Source organism: Pongo abelii, chromosome 2, assembly GCF_028885655.2.
Source record: "Pongo abelii isolate AG06213 chromosome 2, NHGRI_mPonAbe1-v2.0_pri, whole genome shotgun sequence".
In the NCBI taxonomy this organism is placed as follows: Eukaryota; Metazoa; Chordata; class Mammalia; order Primates; family Hominidae; genus Pongo; species Pongo abelii.
In genome coordinates, this window is record NC_085928.1 from 71,166,800 (window position 1) to 71,187,850 (window position 21,051).

The 21,051-nt window shown below is 37.2% G+C and overlaps 1 protein-coding gene and 1 long non-coding RNA gene across 6 annotated transcripts in view; one reads left to right on the forward strand and one right to left on the reverse strand.

The window, feature by feature from the left end:
- The window catches only part of LOC129058537 (uncharacterized), a 278,101-nt gene extending 264,889 nt beyond the window's left edge, over positions 1 to 13,212 (forward strand). Inside the window, exons 2-3 of one of the 2 annotated variants that reach the window (XR_010139163.1) lie at positions 9,285 to 9,412; positions 12,819 to 13,212. This is a non-coding gene — a long non-coding RNA (uncharacterized LOC129058537). The remainder of the gene's footprint in view (positions 1 to 9,284; positions 9,413 to 12,818) is intronic. The other variant, XR_008523702.2, reaches the window with a different exon arrangement.
- GRM7 (glutamate metabotropic receptor 7) overlaps positions 1 to 21,051 on the reverse strand; it is an 884,465-nt gene that overhangs the window by 118,156 nt on the left and 745,258 nt on the right.

The window sequence follows — 21,051 nt, forward strand, 5'->3', positions numbered from 1 at the left end:
ATCCACTGTACCATATGACACTCTGAAAAGTCCACAGGCTCTACTCTCCGGAATGCTAGCCAGGTTCTTGACTGGAGCTGCACATACCCACCTAGGAAATTTTGTACATTGCCCTTCTAGGTCATGAGGTTTCCCCTTCTTTTCTCTGTAGAATAAACTCCTGTCCATCTTGTAGGACCCTCAGTTCTATTGGGACTTGTGGATTATGTATGTTATTCTATCATAGATACCGTACTGTGTGTAATAGTTTCACTAGTGCACATCTGATTATGCTGGCAAGTTGATAACTAACACCTTGAAGGCTGAACTCCCATGTCATGCTTGGTGTCCCCTCCCATGGATGTCCTGAGTGTAGGAGATGCTTCAAGACAGATGGTTGGCCTGATCTGTAGTCAGCCAAGTGAGCAGGTTGAGCTCATCAAACAGACTCACTGGTCTCAGTGTCAAACTTCATTGCTTCATTGTGTGCATTCAGTAAACATGAATTTGGTGCCATTCAGCTTACTTGAGTTCTGATTCAATTTCACCTTGGCCTAGCTTTATGAAAATTTTGCTAGAGGGATTCTAAGACAGCAACTGAACAAATTGCAGTAGTTTGTTCGTAGTTAAAAAATTTAAGATACATGAAGCAGAGTTCATTCTCCAAAATCTTCAAAGAAGAGACATTGGATTGGTAGAAAAAACTACTTATGAGGACCAGCAGCCTCTGTCCCTCTTTAATTCTGCAGACTGGTCTCCTTCATTCCTTCCATGGCTGCACATCATCCTTCAGGACAGAGTCTTGAACAAGTCATTACCTCTACTTCTCGTGTGGGCCTTTATAACATGTCAACTTAGCTAGGCTGAATTATATTTCCCAGATTTCCCTTTCCTGGATGTTTCCAGTTAAGGTGGATCGCAAGAAAGACTGCCACATGGCATTTGGAGAGCAGGAGTGAAGCACTCACCGTTTCTTAGTTGATGCCCATAGTTACCTTATCTTCTGGGCCTGCAACCCCCCACTTTCCCCTGGAATCTCCTTCAGCTTCTTTGACTTACAGGCAGCAGGGTGTGTGGTTAGTACCATGACATACCATCAAGGTCAGAGGAAATAACACGGACACGGGTTTCAGTCTGCCCTCATGGACTCTGGTTTGTCCATGCTCTCTTTCACTTTACATCCCTCTTCTAAACTTCATTGGCTGACTTGTGGGCTTCAAGTTCCAGTGTGAGACACTGAGGCAGCCTTACACATACTGTTTAACCAGCTCCTGCAACCACCTACAGGTTCTGCTTCCTTTACTGAACCCTGGCTAAGCCTTCTTTGGGATTTTGGGATTTCAGCTCCATCCCTGCTTGAACGTATGTCAATTCCACCTTATTCTCTATGCCACAGTGTCACATGCCTCTCCTTTATGGCACTTAACACAGTTGCAATTTTCTATTTGTGGGATTATATAAAGAACAGCTGTCTTCCCCATCTGACCACAGCTTCTTGCAATGAGGGCCATGTCTATTTCACTCATCATTGTAGCCTTCCCACAGGATAATGCATCCAACTGATATCTGTAAAATGTTTGAACACTGAAAGCAGATTTGTTCACAGCCAAGGCAGTCTGTTGCATTTTGAAAGAAAAGGCATCACAACATAGAAACAATATGAAGGGAAGGCTCAGGACTGGAGTTTTGCTCACCTTTTTATCCCATGTGCCTACCACAGAGTGGGTGCTTAATGCAAAAGTTTGTTGAATGACTGAACAAACTGACACATCTAATATCAACCCCTGGCTCTTTACAAACTCTGGTCTGCAGCTTTTGGGACAGGAATAGCCCTGGAATGGCGATTTGGGTGAATCATTTTGCCTTTCCAAGTCTCAGCTCCGCCATCTGAAAAATTGAGCCCGTGACATCTTTTTTTCCCAGGACTGCGAATGCTGAGAGATAATGGATGTAGACGTACACTTATAAAGTCTGATGAGGATAGAGTTGTTGTTCTAGCATTTGCCCAGATTCACAAGTAGAATTTAACAACCCCATCTTCATGTATCTCAATCCAATCTATCATATTCTTGCTACTCTTGATGTAAAGCCCACCAGGCTTTCAATGATGTCAAAACATAGCTGGCTGCCATGGTTATGCCTGTGTCAGCTTTTTCCATTATAAACTCCTATTTTCAGGGTCTCAGTGTGTTAGTGGCAACTCTGTTGTTTCATCATTTTCTGTAATCGCTGTGAGCTACCACCTCCCTCCATGTGAAATTTCATATATTTTACTGGTCATAGCAGCAACAAAAAAACATGTTGCTTTGATCAGTGCTGTTGTATTTCATTTGAGGATGCATCTTAAAAATAAATTATAAAGTAGTTCTGTAACCGGATATGGGTAAGAAAGACATGTTTAGAATACAGAAGCATTTCAACTCCATCGTGCATCCCCTCCCCCAGCTGACAGGGCTCATGCAAGTCACATTTTACAGGTGCATTCCGGTAGATGCTAATTTCATCCATAATTCTTTTGGCAGGGTCCACGTTTGTGTTTAATTAACTAAATGACTTGAGACATCCAATTCTTGTTGCTACTAATGTATCACAATTAGTGCAAATGGTAGCCATGGAAACCACTGGCTTCATCATAATTCCTAAAACAAGGATGGCTTACTTCTGAGCCCATGAAATTCTCGACTCTCCGCAGCATACGTTTATGGTTATTGCTAAATTGAGATTTGGTCACTTTGGAATGTAATGTGTAGCTCCTCATTTCAAACAAATGTCATTATAAGGAGTCTGCCATTTCACTGATGTTTGCCAAGTTCCAATCATTCCCATATCCCTGGTAGTTATGTTCAATTAGGGAGATATTACAGTCTATAAAAATAGGTATGAATTCACGTGGGGTGGGAAATGCATCCCGTTTCTACAGTATAAAAAGGAGGAGATGAAAATCTGTGTTGGGCTAAGACTATGACACCCTGGAAATTAATTATTCACCCCCTCCTCTACGACAGGCTTTTCTCCCTACTCTCCTGTGGCAAGAATATTAGTTAGGTTGGTGCAAAAGTAATTGTGGTTTTTACCATCACCAGGGTCTGCTCCACCACTGGGAAAAAGAGGTACACTATTGCAATTCTGGACAAGGCTGCTCTAGCATAACAGGCAAGAAGATGGAGTTTGGTGCTCCCAAACAAAGAGTTGCTAATGGTAGTTTATAATTTGGGTCATTTTAAAGCAATCTCTGTACTCTATAACCAGACATAAAAATGAAGAGAAAAGTAACACATGCCACATCTCCACCAGCATATAAAAGTCATTTTGGAAATAAAGCCACACATATGTATTTATCTATACCACATATATAATATTGGTTCTGGGCCCAAGTGCCACACTGCCTGGTATGGTATAACTATAAATTAAGACTGCTTCAAATATAAAATGAGGACTGCTGTTCTTCTCATTTCAGTCTCCTCAGTGTAGCTTTCTTTCTGAAAGTAATATAGCTATGGCTATAAGTCATAATTCACTGAGACATTCACTTAATACATAATCTTTCTAAAATCCTAAAACATAACTCTCTGTCCCCAACATAAATTGTATTTAGTTGAGCAAATAGATAAAATTCTTATTTTATTTGCCAGATAAAATAGTGGACATTCCATTAAATTAAATTCCAGATAAACAATGGATGAATTTTTAGTATAAGTGTGCCCCAAATAGTGCATATTTTACACTAAAACATTATTGATAGTTTTATTTGCTAAATCTGGCAATGCTGGAAGCAAAATTTTTGTTCAGATAATGTTTCTTTCAGTCCTGAAACACTGCTAATGAGTCTTAACCACCTTTCTTATCTTCTAATTATTCATACGATTGGTGAATACTCAGCGTTCCCCAGAGGCCAGGCAAGTAAGCACGTGGACAGTTAGACTTGGTGAAGAAAGTCTAAGGAGTGGTCAGGATTTTTGGTCTATATTCACTTCACAGGCTGTCACTTCTAAAATAAGGCAAAGGCAGAATTTTAAGAAAAACGTCATTGGACTGCAGAATTATTTTGCCAAGAGCTCTCTCAGTCATCATGCCGAATTAAGGCCACATCTGATGACTACTGAGGAAGGTGAACTTAGAATAGAAGGCACAAAAGGTTGTGGGACTGTTGACAAAACACAAAGCTTCAATAAGCCTTCCTTGTCCCAACTTCTTTATCTGATATGCATTCCACTGGTTTCTTTAAATCTACCTTCAGTAAGCACCCCACACTGAATCTAGCCATAAGTAGATTTACTTCCTTCAAAATAGATCTCTGGATACTTCCACGTTCACTGATCTTCGTCAGAAGACATGAGGAAAACAGGGCAGTTAACAACTATCCTTGCAGGACCGTCCCCTCTACAGCTTTTGAAGTCACCTCTGAAGTTTGCATTTTGTTTGAAAAATCAACTGTTACATTCTACAGTTTGGTATATAGGCCTGGAATGTCTTGGTTTGGGCCTTCGCTTAATTCCCCGAGACGAGGCAGATCCTTCTATGCCAAGGCCCACCTTTTTCTGAAATCTGCCCATTTCTCCCTAACTTGTAAGTGTACACAGTCTGACTTGGAGCCACTGTGCTGTCCAATTTAAACTTTTATTGACACCTGGCATTTGAGTAACATCCCAATTCTTCAATTTCATCAGTTAGGGTCAATTTAGTCTTCATATTATGTTGATAACCTAAATTGTTGGCAGGAGCTGTGTCACCACTAGAGAGGAGAAACTTGTCTTCAAATTACATTTAATTACCTTCATTAAAGACTACAGCATTTTGTGACACATATTTGCAAAATGGGCCAAGTAAAATAAGCCTAGTGCATCTAATTTCCTGAACATCTCAGGCTCCCTTCCTCTCCTGTCCCATCTGTGTCTGTCCTTGTCCTCTCTAGCATGATGGTCAAAGGAAAAGCCACCTACACACCCTCCATGGAAAGATAGAACTGTTTTCTGAAAATAAATTCTTTTTTTGATCTCTGAACCTCTGGTGATAGACACTTTTACAAAGCATCAATCATTAAATATTTACATTCTTCTAACAGTCTAGCAGTTGGCAGTTTCTACATGCAGGTCAGTGCCTAAGGTCAACAGCACCGGACCTTCTAATAGCTTTTCTGTATTATCATCAGGAAGCAGTTGTTGGCACCTCCAGCCCACTGTAATTGTCACCCTTCAAGGTGTGTTCTCCTAAAGGAGTGAGCAGATTGAGCAGTTGCTTGACAGCTTCTGGGAAAGAGATGTGCCTTTGTGTTGGCTCATCATGAGAGGAATTTTAGGTTACAGTGAAAAGAGACTTTGCAAAAGGACATTCATCCAGACTCAGTTTAATAGAGTCTACTCTTACTCAATTTGTGATGACTGGGTTCTTTAAAGTCACAAATGGCAACAGAAAATAAACTACCATTAAACACAAATAATAATAATAATAAAAAAATAACCAAGTTGTCCTATTCCTTTTCTTTAAGCACTTTGAGAGTGGTCACATTTACTAAATGTTCCTTTTGGCATTTAAGCTCATATTTTTGATTGCTCGAAATATTTTTGGCTAAATAGACACAGTATTTTTCTTTTAACAAACATGTAATGGCACTTACTGAATACCATGCAAATTCCAGTGGTAAAAGAACTTACTAAATATTAACTAATTTAATGATCACACTAACCCTACCTAACATTATTTCTCCATGTTACAAATGAAGAAACTGAAGCCCAGAATGATGAACTGGTTCACTAAAACCCCCAGGTTCTTTATGCAAGAGGAGTTTTGGCTCTTGGCTCTAAATAAAATGAAATAAAAAATGAAAGTAATAATTATATCAGCCAACAGTTATTACGCACTTGTTTGCTTGCCTCTGAGCTAAGCATTGTTAGCTCTTATCTTCAATAACTCTGTGCTATAGGTATTTCTAACCACTGCTCCTCCAACTGTGTATGAAAAGGCACAAGAGGGTTTAAGAGATTTGCCCAGAGTCTAAATTTGCATCCAGGCACAAGAATCCAGGACTAGCACTTTTAATTGCAACATTTGAAGCCCCTTTGAAGCCCCTTCCTCCACATTATCCTGAGCTATTTATTGATGGATTGAAATTGTTTTGATTGACTTAAAAACACACCTTATTCTTTAATAAAGGTCAACATTTGGAATAGTTTGTTATAGAGACTTCCCCAAGTCCCCTCCAAACTCTTTCCTATCTCTGGTAAGATATTAAATGTCTTGATATTTGCGCTGTTGTTTTATTCATAAGGCTATATCAATGCTGTTCACTCTGTCTCGGAGTTTTCTGTTTCATTTATTTACCTTTCGTACTGTATTTTGCTTCCTTTCCTTGCAGGAATTCTTTGTATTTTCTTGTTGCTTTTTTGTTTGCTAACAATATTTTTGTTCATTCTGTCGATCTTTTGCTTTATGGCTTCTGGGTTATTGTTTTACTTAGAAAGGTCTTCTGATTCCAATGCTTTTCCAAATTTGTGTTATATTTATGGGATTTTTCTCTTTACTTTTAGCTGTTTTATCTAGCTGTAGTTTCCCTTTTATGCAAGACATGAAGTATGGGTTGAAATTTTTCTCTCTTCCATAATGGATATCTAGCACACCCAATATTATGCATGAAAATAAGAAAAACATCTTATCCTCATGATTTGCAAAGACACTTTTATTATAAACCAGAGTTTCTCATATGCATGAGTCTGTTTCTATACCACATATTCTGTCCCATTAACCTATTTATGCCTAGTGTTTCACTATTGGAACGCTAAGCTTGTGGGAGTTATTTATATCCTACTGCTCAAGGTCATTGCCAAGGTCTGATTTTTCACACACACACACAAAGAATTGCAACCTCCAGCATAAATGGGTTAAGCCATTTATCCATCCTTACACCAACATCACTAGCATTCTAATTATGCTAGCTTTGATATATCGTGCCATGCAATACAGTAAGTCACTAACACCATTTTTTCAAACTTGTCTTTATTATTTTATTTTCTTCTTCCCAGTTAACTTTAGACTTAGTTTAATTCCATTACAATTCTTATCAGAATTACATTGAATCTACGTATTAATTTAGAGCTAATAATCTTCTTTCCATCCAGAAAGCACAACTTTCAATTAATTAAAAATTTTCAGGTTTTTCATCCTGAAGTCATTTATCGCAGTAAAACTGAAGTAAATGTATTGTCTGAGGTGGAGTTTCTTTTCATTAGTTTGTAATTTTAGGATTTTCCATTGTGATCAAAAGATTGAGGCCTTTTTATATGTCTTACCTACTTTTTAAGAAGTTTATTATAAATCCAAAGAAAAGATCAGCTATACATATTTGATTGTTTTAAAAAAGCAAAACATACAGAAAACAACTGTATGATTCACTAGTGAATGAACAAACACTTGAGGGTTGTAGCAGGAAAGCTCAGTGTGTCTGGAACCATGAAAGATAGCTGCATAGACAATGAGGAAATTAGCTGGATCCTGATGGACCTAGGGAAAGTTTTGAGCAGTGAGTGAAACCATCTAAATATTAGTTGGACCAGACACAACATACATTCCAGATTAGCGTCCTGAGATTTAACATTTCATGAAGGATAAGTCTAAGTTAGGTGTAGGAAGCACACGAAGCCTAGATTTACGCACTGGAAATTATTCTAACGGTAAAGAAAACTTCTTTGTTGGGGGCCAGAAGGGTGCATTTAGTGTTTAAAGAATTGTGTAGTTTTCATTTAAGAAGCTTCAAAAATATGTGCGAAATGATGCCAGCAGTAAAGTCTATTAGCATGAGACATTGTTTTGTCTACTTGGAAAGGAAACTTGCTTTTTCATTTGAACTTCAAATAAAATAATTTCTAAATAGAGCATTATTGAACATTGTAATTCAGGACACTTCTCCTAGTAGCCTACTACCTACTTCAGATCAACCTTTCTACTGAGTACAGTAGAACAAAATAAAAATAAAATAAAAAATATATCAAATTAAACAAATGACAAAATAAAACTATGTATCTACTTATCTACTATATATGTGTGTGTGTTTATATATGTAATACATTTATAAGTATTCAAGTATATATAAATATGTTATATGCTTATATGTAATATATACTATATATACATATACACTCATACACACATAAAACCTTCTTCAAGGCATTGAAGAGTTAACAAGACAGAGAAGAATTATAGGGAAAAGATACCAAGCCAAAAGAAAAATCAGAGAGAGGCAAGCCTGGTATTTTGAGTAGTCCCTCCTCCTCCCCTTTCTATTTTATTTTTCCCTAAGAGCCATCTGCTTATTCTGGAAAACCTTATAAAATTCAGGCTTTGGTTTGAAACCTCCAAGGGCCATAAGCTAGGAAGACCACAAAGAAATATACCCACCCTCATAAAAATCAGCCTTACTCAGAAGCAGAAGTCAGTTTTCCATAGGAAAAATATTATCCACTACCTCAAATTATCCATATAACCTATTTTATACGTTATTCAGCAGGTATTCAAGGTGATGTGATTAAAAAGAAAAGGCAACGTAGTCAAAGATCGCAAGATGCCACCTTTAAAATGTAACTAAATTTACAAACAAACACTGCCCAAAGGGTATGACAAAGATAGAATAAAAACTGAATTCAGATCACAGTTCAGAGATTCAAGAAGAAATGGAGAGTCAGAAAGAACAAATAGTGGGTTAATACAAATGAATCTATTTTGCAATAATACTGACTTTGGGGTTTCAGGTGTATGGCACAATGACATACAAATAAGGAAGGGGGTTGACTAAATTACTCTTTCAAAATACTAGCATTATCAGAAAGTAATAATTTTTATTAGAATTTAATTCAAGAATGCCTGTAAATTGTAATTGTCAGAGTAACTATAAAAAGCATCTAATAGGTTAATGTGGAAGAGAAAAATGAACAAATTACATATTTGCTGAATGTTTCTTTCTTGCTTTCTAATGGATTGATCAAGAATAATAAACTCAAAAACAAAGTAAAATATTAAGTTTACTGACTAGATTATAAAATCAAACCCAACCATATGTTTTAAGTATATGAACACAGTTGAAAGGAAAATGCTAGAAAGATGTTATTCTTGAACTTGGCCATTTCCTATAAATCCATTTGAGGAATGGGCCAAGATTGAAGATTCTGGGTTGTTCCTTGCAAGTGCATTCTCCTTCAAACTACAGAGGGATGGTGACTGGAAGTGGGGGAAAAGGGCACCTCTGGGATGTTAGTGATGTTCTGATTATTTACCTGGGTGCTGTTTATCAGGATATTACTATTTATTTATTTATTTAGAGACAGAGTCTCACTCTGTCAGTCACCAAAGCTGGAGTGCAGTGGCATGAACTTGGCTCACTGCAACCTCTGCCTCATGGGTTCAAGCAATTCTCCAGCCTCAGCCTCCTGAGCAGCTGGGATTACAGGTATGCACCACCATGCCCGGCTAATTTTTATAGTTTTTGGTAGAGACAGAGTTTCACCATGTTGGCCAGGCTAGTCTCCAACTCCTTACCTCAGATGATCGGCCCGCCGTGGCCTCCCAAAGTACTAGGATTACAAGTGTGAGCCACTGCACCCAGCTGATATTTTTATTTTTAAAAAATCCAATGACTGCCTTTATGGTTCAGGCACTGTCATTCAACAACTAATTTTTAAATTAACATTTTACACAAGTTAAACAACAGTAGTATCAAAACTTCTACTAAAAATGTTTTTGCAGTTTCCCTATACCACAACTTACAAGATACAGTATGTATATCTGTCAAAATATTAAAATGTGAGGTCTTGATGTCAGAAATTGAGACTTAGTATCTTTGGAAATAGTTCAGAAAATGCTATCATAAGATGATCATCTGGAAGGGGCCTTAGAGAGGAAATTAAGGCCCAGATTATCTAACTTCCACAGGAAGGGGTCATATGTGTTCAGGAGAATGCTCAGAGATATCTTCCCTTGTTGTTAAAGCAAAATGTCAACATTTTGAAACTTCTAGGGGAAAACAACTCTGTACATTGGGAAGATGTGAGCATTTTCTTCTCCACTTCCCTGCCCTGGGAGAAGTGGTACCTTATGTTTATTTTCTGAGCGTCAGGGATGAATAATGTCACATATTTAGAGTGTTCATCAAAAGCCCAGCCACCATCTGGGCTAGAATCTAGCCGCTTTTACAAATGTTTTGTCAGCTATAATTGAATCTTGTTGAAATATGCATGACATATGTACGTTAGGGCTGGAATTTTAAATGCATAGACTAAATCCTATCCAGCAGTTTGAGAAGAGCAATGGAGGGAAATCTCTTATTGATAAAATAAACCAAACACTTTCACTATTTATATGTTTACTATCTAAGTAAAACCTTATTAATCTGGCTAAGTAAAACCTTATTAATCTGGTAGCCACTGACCCCAAATTCACGTCCATCGAGACTAAGTGAGACAAGTAGAATTTAACTTAACTCATGAAAAGTGTTTCCCAGGAAAACTCAAAGGGTAAATATGTTGGGAGATAGTTTTTAAGGTCTTTACATAACATAAATATGTTAAAAAAAATATGTTGGGAGGTAGTTTTTAAGGTCTTTACATAACATAAATATGTTAAAAAAAAAGACTTGGAAACACTATATATTCATGTTGCTGATAATTATATGTTCATATTATCTGCTCATTAAAGCAGCTCATTAGTTTACTCCGCAAAAGTAATTGGTTCAAGTTACTCTGCAGAGTTGAAAGAAATGAAATCCTGCTTCTTCAAGGATAAGCAATGGATCTTTCACTGAATCTAATTGGTCCTCTTTACAAACTAATTCAAATTCATGAAGTTTTACTGAAGCTGTTTTCAAAAATTCTTCCTTGGTGCCCAAATTACTTTTTCTCCTCTAAAATCTAATTCTTCCCAGATATTAACAAATATGGATGGCCATCTCCCAAATCTTTACTAGTTATCCTTCCAAAATCCCTTTTAACCTTCATGCTAATTCTTCCCTCTGATGCTACGCGGAGAAGTCTGAACCTCAACTTCATGCCAGCCCAGTGTTTGAAGACAGCTATTGGGTCTCTTTTGCTTCCTTATCTTCTCCAAGTAAAATATATCCCATTTCCTCTGTGAGTTAGAGCTTAGTATTTTCCTGATCCGCCTAAACATGGCTGTGCACTGTAAATCCAGACCTACTCTGATTCCACTCATTCCTAGGAGGTTCAGCTCAGAGTTTCCTCCTCAAAGGCAGGGACTCATCTTTGACTTCTCCACATCTGAGCCCAGGGCCTGGCATAGGAAATACATGTGTCCAATGGTTTTAAGCACTTTATGATATCTCAATTTAATTCTGAACATAAACTCCAGGAAGTAGTTACTACTGTTGTCACACCTATCTTATAGATGAGACAGAGAGGTTAAAGAAAAGTGACTCAGGGCACGTAATCCAAAAGTGGCGAGCTGGTATTGATGCCTTTGGAATCTGGCTCTGGCATCCATGCTCCTAACTGCTGGGCTACTTTCTAGCCATTCTACCATGCTATATTATTAGTACCATGACAATAGAATTACTAACCAAGACTTTCAAAAGGGTGTGATTGTGAGAAGGCATCTAGTAAAACCATAGAGATACAGGAGAAGTCTGAGAGGTCAAAGGACCTCAAGGTAACAAAAGTCAGAATCAAAATTCTGGGCTATTGGTTTTAAGTCCATAGCTTTTCCTATTATATTCTTCATGAGAATTGTGAATTTTTACAGATTTGTTCATAGATTCTTAAAAACATGTATGATTTTTGTATTCTCATACTATGAATTAACTTCAGTGTTCCACGTCTCCAGATTTCTCTTTGCAAGACGGAGCTGTGCATTTCTACCTTTAATGGGCATATGTAGATCACCTGGAATCTTGCTAATACGCAGATTCTGATCTGGTAGGTCTGGGTGGGGCCTGAGAGTCTGCATTTCTACAAGGCTCCCAGTTGATGCTAATGCATTCAATCCATCGGGCAACTTTTATGAACAAGAACAGAGCTATTCTAGTTGGGCTCCAGTTTCCTTATCCAGTTCTTGGGAAGCTTGACCTCAATATCACAAAGGTCCATTTCAGCTCCAGTAAGTCTATGACAACTGTCCCTGTTTCTCTCTGGCCTCTGTCTTCTATATCTTCTTGGCTGATTGTTAGGCATGATGATGACAGGTGGCAGCAGTGGAGACAGGGAGAACAGAGGGATGACAGATATCTTGGAGGAAGCACTTGATACAAAGCCATTTCTTGTTTCATAAGGAGTCTTCTGCATCCCCATGTTTCCTCCCTAAATACCTTGTTTCTCACTGCACATAGTTTATTTCTCTACCAAATTATAGGCCCCTTGATACAATAAGGCAACAGTTTCATATAATAATTATTAGCACTCACTATTGGTCAGGCACTGTTCCAAGGTATTTAGGGGACCGATTCCTTAAATCTTTTACAATAATCCAAGAAGATAAGTACTATTAGCATCTCCACTTAACAGGTGAGGAATATGAGGCTCAGCAAACTTAACTAATGTGCAGAAGGTCTGAAATACTCATATACATTAGAATTAAATTGGATGTGATCCATGAGGCTTTTCAATATATTCTCTAGCATCACTTAGCATATAAATGCTATCTAAATATTTAAGGACAGGCAGAATATTATTGGCTCAGCTATGCCTAGGGAACCAAAAAAAATTATTATACGTTAACTATCGTTTAAAATTATTATACGTTAACTATCGTTTTGTTGTTATTTGTTCTTGTTTTTCAGTTGGTCAGCCCAGGATGGTCAAAGTAATGTTTTCACTAACCATATCCTGTTTTTTCACTCCAATGCATAGTGTGATGACTATGGGAAAACCAAAACCAGAAACAAACATCCTTCACCTCTAAGAACATGTGGTCTTGGGGATTATCAGGAGGCCGTGGAAGCCTAAAATTTGGATATAATGCCCTGGATCATGAAAATAAGAAACAAAATCCCGAGATGCTTCCTTTGGATATACCTCATACCTAATCCATTTTGCCACCTTTGCAATAGCTGATGTTTTTCCTGGTGTACTTCTTTTTGTTAGGTGAATTATCCATGGAAAACTAAAAATTCCCTCCAAAACTGTTTAATTCTAAGTAGTGATTTCAGGGCCATAGCTACGTATTTTAATAGAAATGAAAACATAAATGAAAAATACCTTATGACACCACAGCGATTAAAAAATCCTATCTGGTTGTTTCATCAATAGAGTAATTACTTTGTTTAACTAGTCTGGAACCAATGACAGCACGGCTGCTGGCAATGCCTAGTAATGAGCTGTCACATCAATTGCTGTTGGGTGTTGGGGAGTCCAATTACTTTAAAAAGCGTCTCTATTATGGCTAATTCTTTACTCAGCAGACAATTCATGAGTGGCTTTGCACATTTTTAAAGAAATGATTCCAAGAGATAACTGCCACCACTGGGGATTAAAGTCCTACGCTGCTGTAGACTTAAAGTTTAAGTATCTTTTAGTCCAAGGCAGTTAACCAAGAATTCTTCCAAGTGCCCTACCTTCAATAAGACAGACGCTAAAACGTACTTTTTGAATGACCACCCCTCTTTCCAAAATGGAAAAAAGAAAGTTAAAATGTAAACATCAAGCATAGGAAGGCACTCAAGTCTGTTTAAGTAAAACCACGTCAACCAAGAACGTGCATCAAAACCTTGGGAATCTATTTGTCAGAAATACCCAGCTATGAATGGGATGGCTATATCCAGAACTTAATTCTGTCTGGTGTCACTCGTTTTATTTTTCCTCCTTTAAGGGAGTGGTTGTCAAAGTAGCTTTGTAATGTTGGCTGGTTTTACTTTAAATTTAGCACTCACTCCAAGTGGGCTTCTGATGTCACTCCATGATCATACTATACTTCTAGCCCTGCATGCTTTTATTCTCTAGGTGATGATTTCATCCACTGTCCCCTTGCCTCAAAAGCTCAACATCTCCTTCCCTGGCCTTCATTTACTCCACTTATATCTCATAGAACAGAAGTTTCTCCACCAGCTCTAACCCCACATTCACCCACCTACCCATACCTGTGCCTGCTTTGTTTTTTCCTCCTGCTAATGTGGAGGAAAGGCTCATCTTCTGTTCCACGAGCTCTTCAAGTTTCACTTGTGGTCTAGAGCTCCTCTACTCTGCCCTGTTCAAGAATATTGTTCCAGCAATCTCCAAGCCTACCCTGCAGCAACATTTATCCCTCTCTACTGGATATCCCTATCTGTATACTAATGTGCTGTTATTTCTCCCAGCATTAAATTTCATTTATGGACCCCACTTTCCTCATGATCTAAAATGTGACTTCCCTGCTTCTCTATAGTGTTGGATCTACATCATTTCTAAGAACAGTGAATTACTGACTTAAGTACTTTTGTTCCTCATTTAGAGGCTCTATCTTTGGTCCCTGTAGATGTTCTTTCTTGCCACTTTGAGGAGTTGCATGAGGGATGCATGCAGCAGTAGAAAGTTAAGTGTATAAAATGCTACAGTAACTAAAACAGCATGATGCTGGTACAAAAATAGGCACATAGACCAATGAAACAGAATAGAGAGCCCAGAAATAAGGCTGCACATGTATGACCATCTAATCTTTGACAAAGCTGACAAAAACAAGGAATGGGAAGAAGACTTCCTATTTAATAAATGGTGCTGGAATAACTGGCTAGCCATGTGCAGAAAATTGAAGCTGGACCCCTTTCTTACATCATACACAAAAATCAACTCAAGATAGATTAATGACTTACATGTAAAACTCCAGACTATAAAAACCCTGGAAGACAACCTAAGCATTACCATCCCGGACATAGGAACTGGCAAAGATTTCATGACAAAGACTCCAAAAGCAATCACAACAAAAGCAAAAACTGACAATTGGGACCTAATTAAACTGAAAAGCTTCTGCACAGCAAAAGAAACTATCAATCAACAGAGTAAACAGAAAACCTACAAAATGGAAGAAAATATTTGCAAACTATGAATGTGACAAAGGTCTAATATCCAGCTCCTACAAGGAACTTAAATTTACAAGAGAAAACCCCATTATAAAGTGGACAAAGGACATGAACAGACACTTCTCAAAAGAAGACCTAAATACAACCAACAAGCATATGAAAAAAAGCTCAATATCACTGATCATTAGAGAAATGCAAATCAAAACCACAATGAGATACCATCTCACACCAGTCACAATGGCTGTCATTAAAAAAGTCAAAAAATAACAGATGCTGGCAAGGTTGCAGAAAAAAAGGAATGCTTATACACTGTTGGTGGGAGTGTAAATTAGCTCAACCTTAGTGGAAAGCGATTCCTCAAAAAGCTAAAAGTGGAATTACTATTTGACCCAGAAATCTCATTACTGGGTTTATATATGGAGGAATATTGATCATTTTACCATAAAGACACATGTACATAAATATTCATTGCAGCACTATTCACAATAGCAAAGACATGGAGTCAACCTAAATGCCCATCAATGACAGAGTGCATAAAGAAAACGTGGTACATATACACCATGGAATACTGTACAGCCATAAAAAAGCATGAGATCATGTCTTTCGCAAGAACATAGATGGAGCTGGAGGCTGTTATCCTTAGCAAACTAATGCTGAAACAGAAAACAAAATATGGTGTGTTCTCACTTATAAGTGGAAGCTAAGTAATAAGAACTTATGAACCCAAAAAAGGGAACAACAGACACTGGGGTCTACTTGGGGCAGGGTGAGAGGAAGGAGAGGAGCAGGAAAGGTAACTATTGGTTACTGGACTTAATACTTGGGTGATGAAATAACACATACAGCAAAGCCCTGTAACATTTGTTTATGTACGTACAAAAGCTTCACATATACCCCCAAACCTGAAAAAAAAAAAAAAAAAAGAGTTAAGTGTGCTTACGAGCTCTGTGAGTCTGCTGAAATGATGTTACATGACCAGCTGTCCTCAATCATTCAGCCACCGCTCCCTAGCCAATTTTCTCTGTGCAAGAGTGGCTATTTACCTTGGTTACCAGATAAAATTTATGTAAGTGGTTGAGCCTAGACTTAGGAGCACTAGTTTCAGAAAAAAATGAAACTATATATATTTCCATGTTTTTTCCAAAGCCAAGAGTAGTTTTGCCCTAAGACAACGGTAATCAGTATTTTTTGCTTTTGTTTTGTTTTGTTTTTCTTTACACTCTAACTACTTTATACTTTTCACATACCTTACTCTCTTGTACTCTTAAAACTTATTGACGACTCCAAAGAGGTTTTACTTCTAGGTTGTAAATATCAGTACTCACTGTTGGAAACTTAAACAGAACCACTATAATGCTTATTTAATGATGCAAAGGAAGATAGCAAAGATAAAAGCATTGCATACTAATAACATCTCGGTAATAGGATAAAGTTTTTTCTGGCCTCAGAAATAGCCCTGAGATCTGTCCTAAAATTTCTGGCCTCAGAATTAGCCCTGAGATCTGTCCTAAAATCAAGTGTCATTTTGTTCCACATATGAAAGAGCAGAACCACAGACACAACTTGGAAAGTAAAACTTATTTGCCTTGGTTTTTATAATACCTGAATCTGGAAATCTATAAAACCTGTTAAGATACTAGCAAAGCTTTCTCAATTTTGATGAGCTTATTTTCTTTGTTTACTGACTAATATCTTCATCTGCAATATAAAGTGTTACCATTTTTGTTGTGTGTAATCTGTCTAGATAATAAAGATTTTCTTCTCACCAGAGTGACTTCTATGCTTTACGTTGACATCATTATGTCCTTGATTATTAAGAAAACAATGCTGGGTGCAGGAGGCTCATACCTGTAATTGCAGCACTTTGGGAGGTCAAGGCTGGTGAATCACCTGAAGTCAGGAGTTCGAGACCAGCCTGACCAACATGGCAAAACCCTGTCTCTACTAAAAATACAAAAATTAGCTAGGTGTGGTGGTGCACACCTGTGATCCCAGCTACTCAGGAGGCTGAGGCAGGAGAATCACTTTAACCCAGGAGGCAGAGGTTGCAGTGAGCCGAGATTGCGCCACTGCACACTCCAGCCTGGGTGACAAAGAGAAACCCTGTACCCCCAGAAAGAAAACAAGCAAAGTTTCCTCACTTATAAAACAGATAAGGTTTTCCACAATTGTTTGATTTTCCATGTTTATTTGTGTGTTTTATTGTCATATCTTAACAGTCCAAATCACCCACCTCTGGTTTTTTAAAAAATTTTCCTTTCACCTAATCAGATTTTTAATATACAAAAAACCGTAAGGCTTTCAGGACATCTGTTACACCTAAAACTATCTTTGAAATTTCATAGAGGGTTCCTGGAAAATCACAAGGATTTGTTCTTTAGTCTTATAAAAAAAGAGGAGCTAGAAGTCATCTGGTTCATTTGCTCTGTTACTACTATGAGTTTTATGGGAAAAGTCAAATTAGAAGAGTTGCTTAGCCTTCCCTAGATAAAATTTGCATTGAAGAATATTAATGTAAATATTCAGAAATTATATTCCTTAGGGGAAGTTCCAAGAGATCTGTCACTGTCTTCACTGCACATAACATGTTTCTATTTGTCAGAGTCTTGGTTATGCTTTGTCTGATGATACAGGCAACAACAGTATACCTCAGACATCGGTCAACATGAGCCAAATAAAGCCGACTACCTGTTTTTATAAAGTGTTATTGGAACATGGACAAGCCCATAGATTTACATATTATCTATGGCTGCATTTGCACTACAATAGCAAAGTTCAGTAGTTGTGATGGTGATGTTGTACCTCACAAGCCTAAAATATTTACTAATTGGCCTTTTACAGAAACATTTTGTTGATGCCCCATACAGTGTTATCATACATAACTTTAGTTATTATTAAAATGCTTACTTGTCTACAACCTCACTTTTTAAATTTAAATCTAGTATTTTTTAGGCCAATAGATTTCAACTGGGGATGCACATCAATGTTACCTATGGAGTTTTATAAAACTGCAGTTATCTAGAATCTACTGCAGACTTACGTAATCTCTCTACTTGACATTCTTGCTATATTCTTAGTATGCTAGGTATATTATGCCTCAGGATTATTACGTGCTATGTATCAAGATTTTTTCTGCTGTGAAAATTATGTTCATTATTTGTATAAATCATATGTAGCATTCCCTCTGTTCTTTGAAAATAGCCTTAATCGTTATTCTTAGAGACATTTTATCAAAAACATTTTTGATTGTCTTTATTATCTTGTTTTGCATGCCACAGAAACAACTACATTTCCTTGTCAACTGGATTATTCTTGACATAAACTCTCATTAGATCTTTCACATTTGCAAATTGCCAATAATAAAATAACCACAGCCTTTTGAGTCTCTGTCATCTACAGATAGCTTTTGTTTTTCTGTGACTCTTCCCTGAAAGCTCTGCAATCAGGTATAAACCCTCTTATGGCCCTGAGGAAAAGGATTGAACCAGAAGGCATCATTTGGGCAATTTTTCAGATGATACCAACATTTTCAGGTTTCTTTTTAATCAAAAACTCTACTCCATGATATTGCTACCCAAAAGTCCAGTGGAGCAAGAATTAATTACCTAGGACTGAATGAACTAATGAAAGAGATTTTATTGCATTATTTGTTTGCAATATTTATTGATGTTAGCCTAATATCCTATGTTTTGATTAGACAAGGAAGCACTTTTCTATCTTCTTAAGCTTTTGATAATTCATAACAATTTGGTAGGCTGTTTTTGTAAACTGAAATGAGACATTTTGCAAAGGACGTCTGATTTCTACTTTTACCTGGACTCTCCTACCTTCAATTCAGAAACTCTTATTGAGTCCCTTTACTTTACATGACAGAATATGTATTTGTATGGTTTCAATGTATCTATCTTCTTTTTCTACCAGAACGTAATAGGAAATACTGGTATGCCTCCAAAGCCTTGCCTGGTATATCATATTTTAGGATGATGTTCTGTTAATCAGGTATACTAAGCCACATATAAGACAGTAAGATGACCTTTTAGGAAGCCTTTGCAAGAAAACTGACCAGGTACCTGGCTTTACAGGATCTTAGCATTACGGGTACGGAATGTCATTTTCTAGCAGGTCAAGAATGTTGAGGTAATTTGGGAACCTTGAGAAGGGAGAAATTTGCCCAAATTTATAGATAATGCAGGGGAAACCTGGTAAAATTTCTTGGGCTTGGCCTACTGGCCTTTGAATAGCAAATGACAGAGCCCTTAAAAATCCAATCTGAGAATCCTCATGAAAACTTCCAGCAAAGCAAACTTAAGTTATCCTCTATAGTAAATGAATGCTTGTTCTACCGATGTAAATAATCAGGCTAGGCCTAAGACCAGTCTTATTTTATGATCACAAATAACCTTTTTTGAGATTATTTTTGGTCAAAAGGAGCAAGACTTTAATAAGCATAATACTAATGACTAGTACCTCCAATGGAAAGTTATGCTTTTTTTTTTTTTAAGAACAAACCTAATCTGTTCTTTCATTACCTTTGAACAATTTTATGACTCTGTAACTTGCAACTAATTTAGAGTAATGAAAAATAAGTCCTGTCTATAGACAAAAAGATAAATTCTACCCAGTATATTTAGAAAGTCCAATTGACTTCTCTGTCCCCTATCCCAAGGCAAAAGCCAAATTTTGTGTCTATTTACACATTCATTTCAGCGTTCTTTATTCCATACAAATGTGTGCTGCTTTTATTTCTCCTTTGAATTGGCTGTAATATCTTCCTTGTGTTCTCATTAAAAATCAGTTATATAATAAAATCTTAAACATGTATTAACATTTTTAAAAAATTACCTCCAAAGTTTCTTTTCAAATTGTCAAATTAACTTGAATCCCACCTCCCCATATGATTGAAACCTATGACAAATACAACAGTAGGAGGAAAACAAACAAAAATCCTAACATTCCAGATGTTAGGAGAAAAATGATGGAAAAAATAAGCACCTAAGTCATACAGTATATTTGAAGGTGATAGTGTTATAGAGATAAATATAAGTCACCAACTCTGTGGGCTGCTGTTCTGGAAATTTAACTCGCTTGTACAATTTTTCTCTGGGATGTAACAAAACCTAGAACCATAACCCTTGGAAATCCTCAGTGCTATTTATGGCCTATCAAGTGTCCTGATCTCTGTGACTTGTCATAAAACAGTAGAAATTTGGGGTCTGGGGGTACTAAGACAACAGCAACAACAACTCTCAATAAATGACATACTGTACCAACTAGTGATAACCTTCCTCCCCTTAGGTTACAAAAGACAGCCTCAGGCATGTGGACTTGAGTGCTTATTTGACGGACTGATTTTTTTTCTTCATTAAGTGAGTAAAGGTTTATACTTCACCATGTGTGACTAGTTCTTTGGGAAAGGAATCTAAGCTCACTGTATCAACTGAAAATAGGCAAGTTTGATCGAAGGGCATGAATCTGGGCATTAGTGCAATATTCAATGGTGGTGGCTGTAACTGGGCAGAATTTAGTTTTTAAGTACAGTCTACATTACATATTTGTAGGAAATCAGAGGCCTGTGATTTTCTTTACCATTTCTCCTTATAAAATGAGTTTATAAAATATCACTCATTCTGTCAGTAGATGCTTTGCCAACCAGAATAACCTCAACTTTTAAAAGCTTAACTTACCAACTCATACCCCACATGCCAGAAAGCCTCTGGAAATAGTATAAATGGCTAAAATAATTACTAATCGGTGGTAGTGATGGCAGAATCTCCTGATTTTATACAAGACACATCAAAGCACAAAACTTGCAAGCTTCAAAGAATTCCTCATTGACTACCAGCCTACCTTAGAGAATTCTAACTTCTAAAAAAGTAATTTCTTCTGAAATAACTTTCTTTATTATGAAACAGTAACAGGCAAATTACCTACAATCACATCTTCATAAAGATTTCTATTCTGAGAACTACATTTTCTGGAAATCAATGGAAGGCTAATTATGCCCGAGTAGTCCCTGATGCTGAAAGCCTGGGCGCAGGGGAGAGCACAGAAGAGATGTGGATTGTTTCCTCTGTGAGATGGTATCTCTCCTT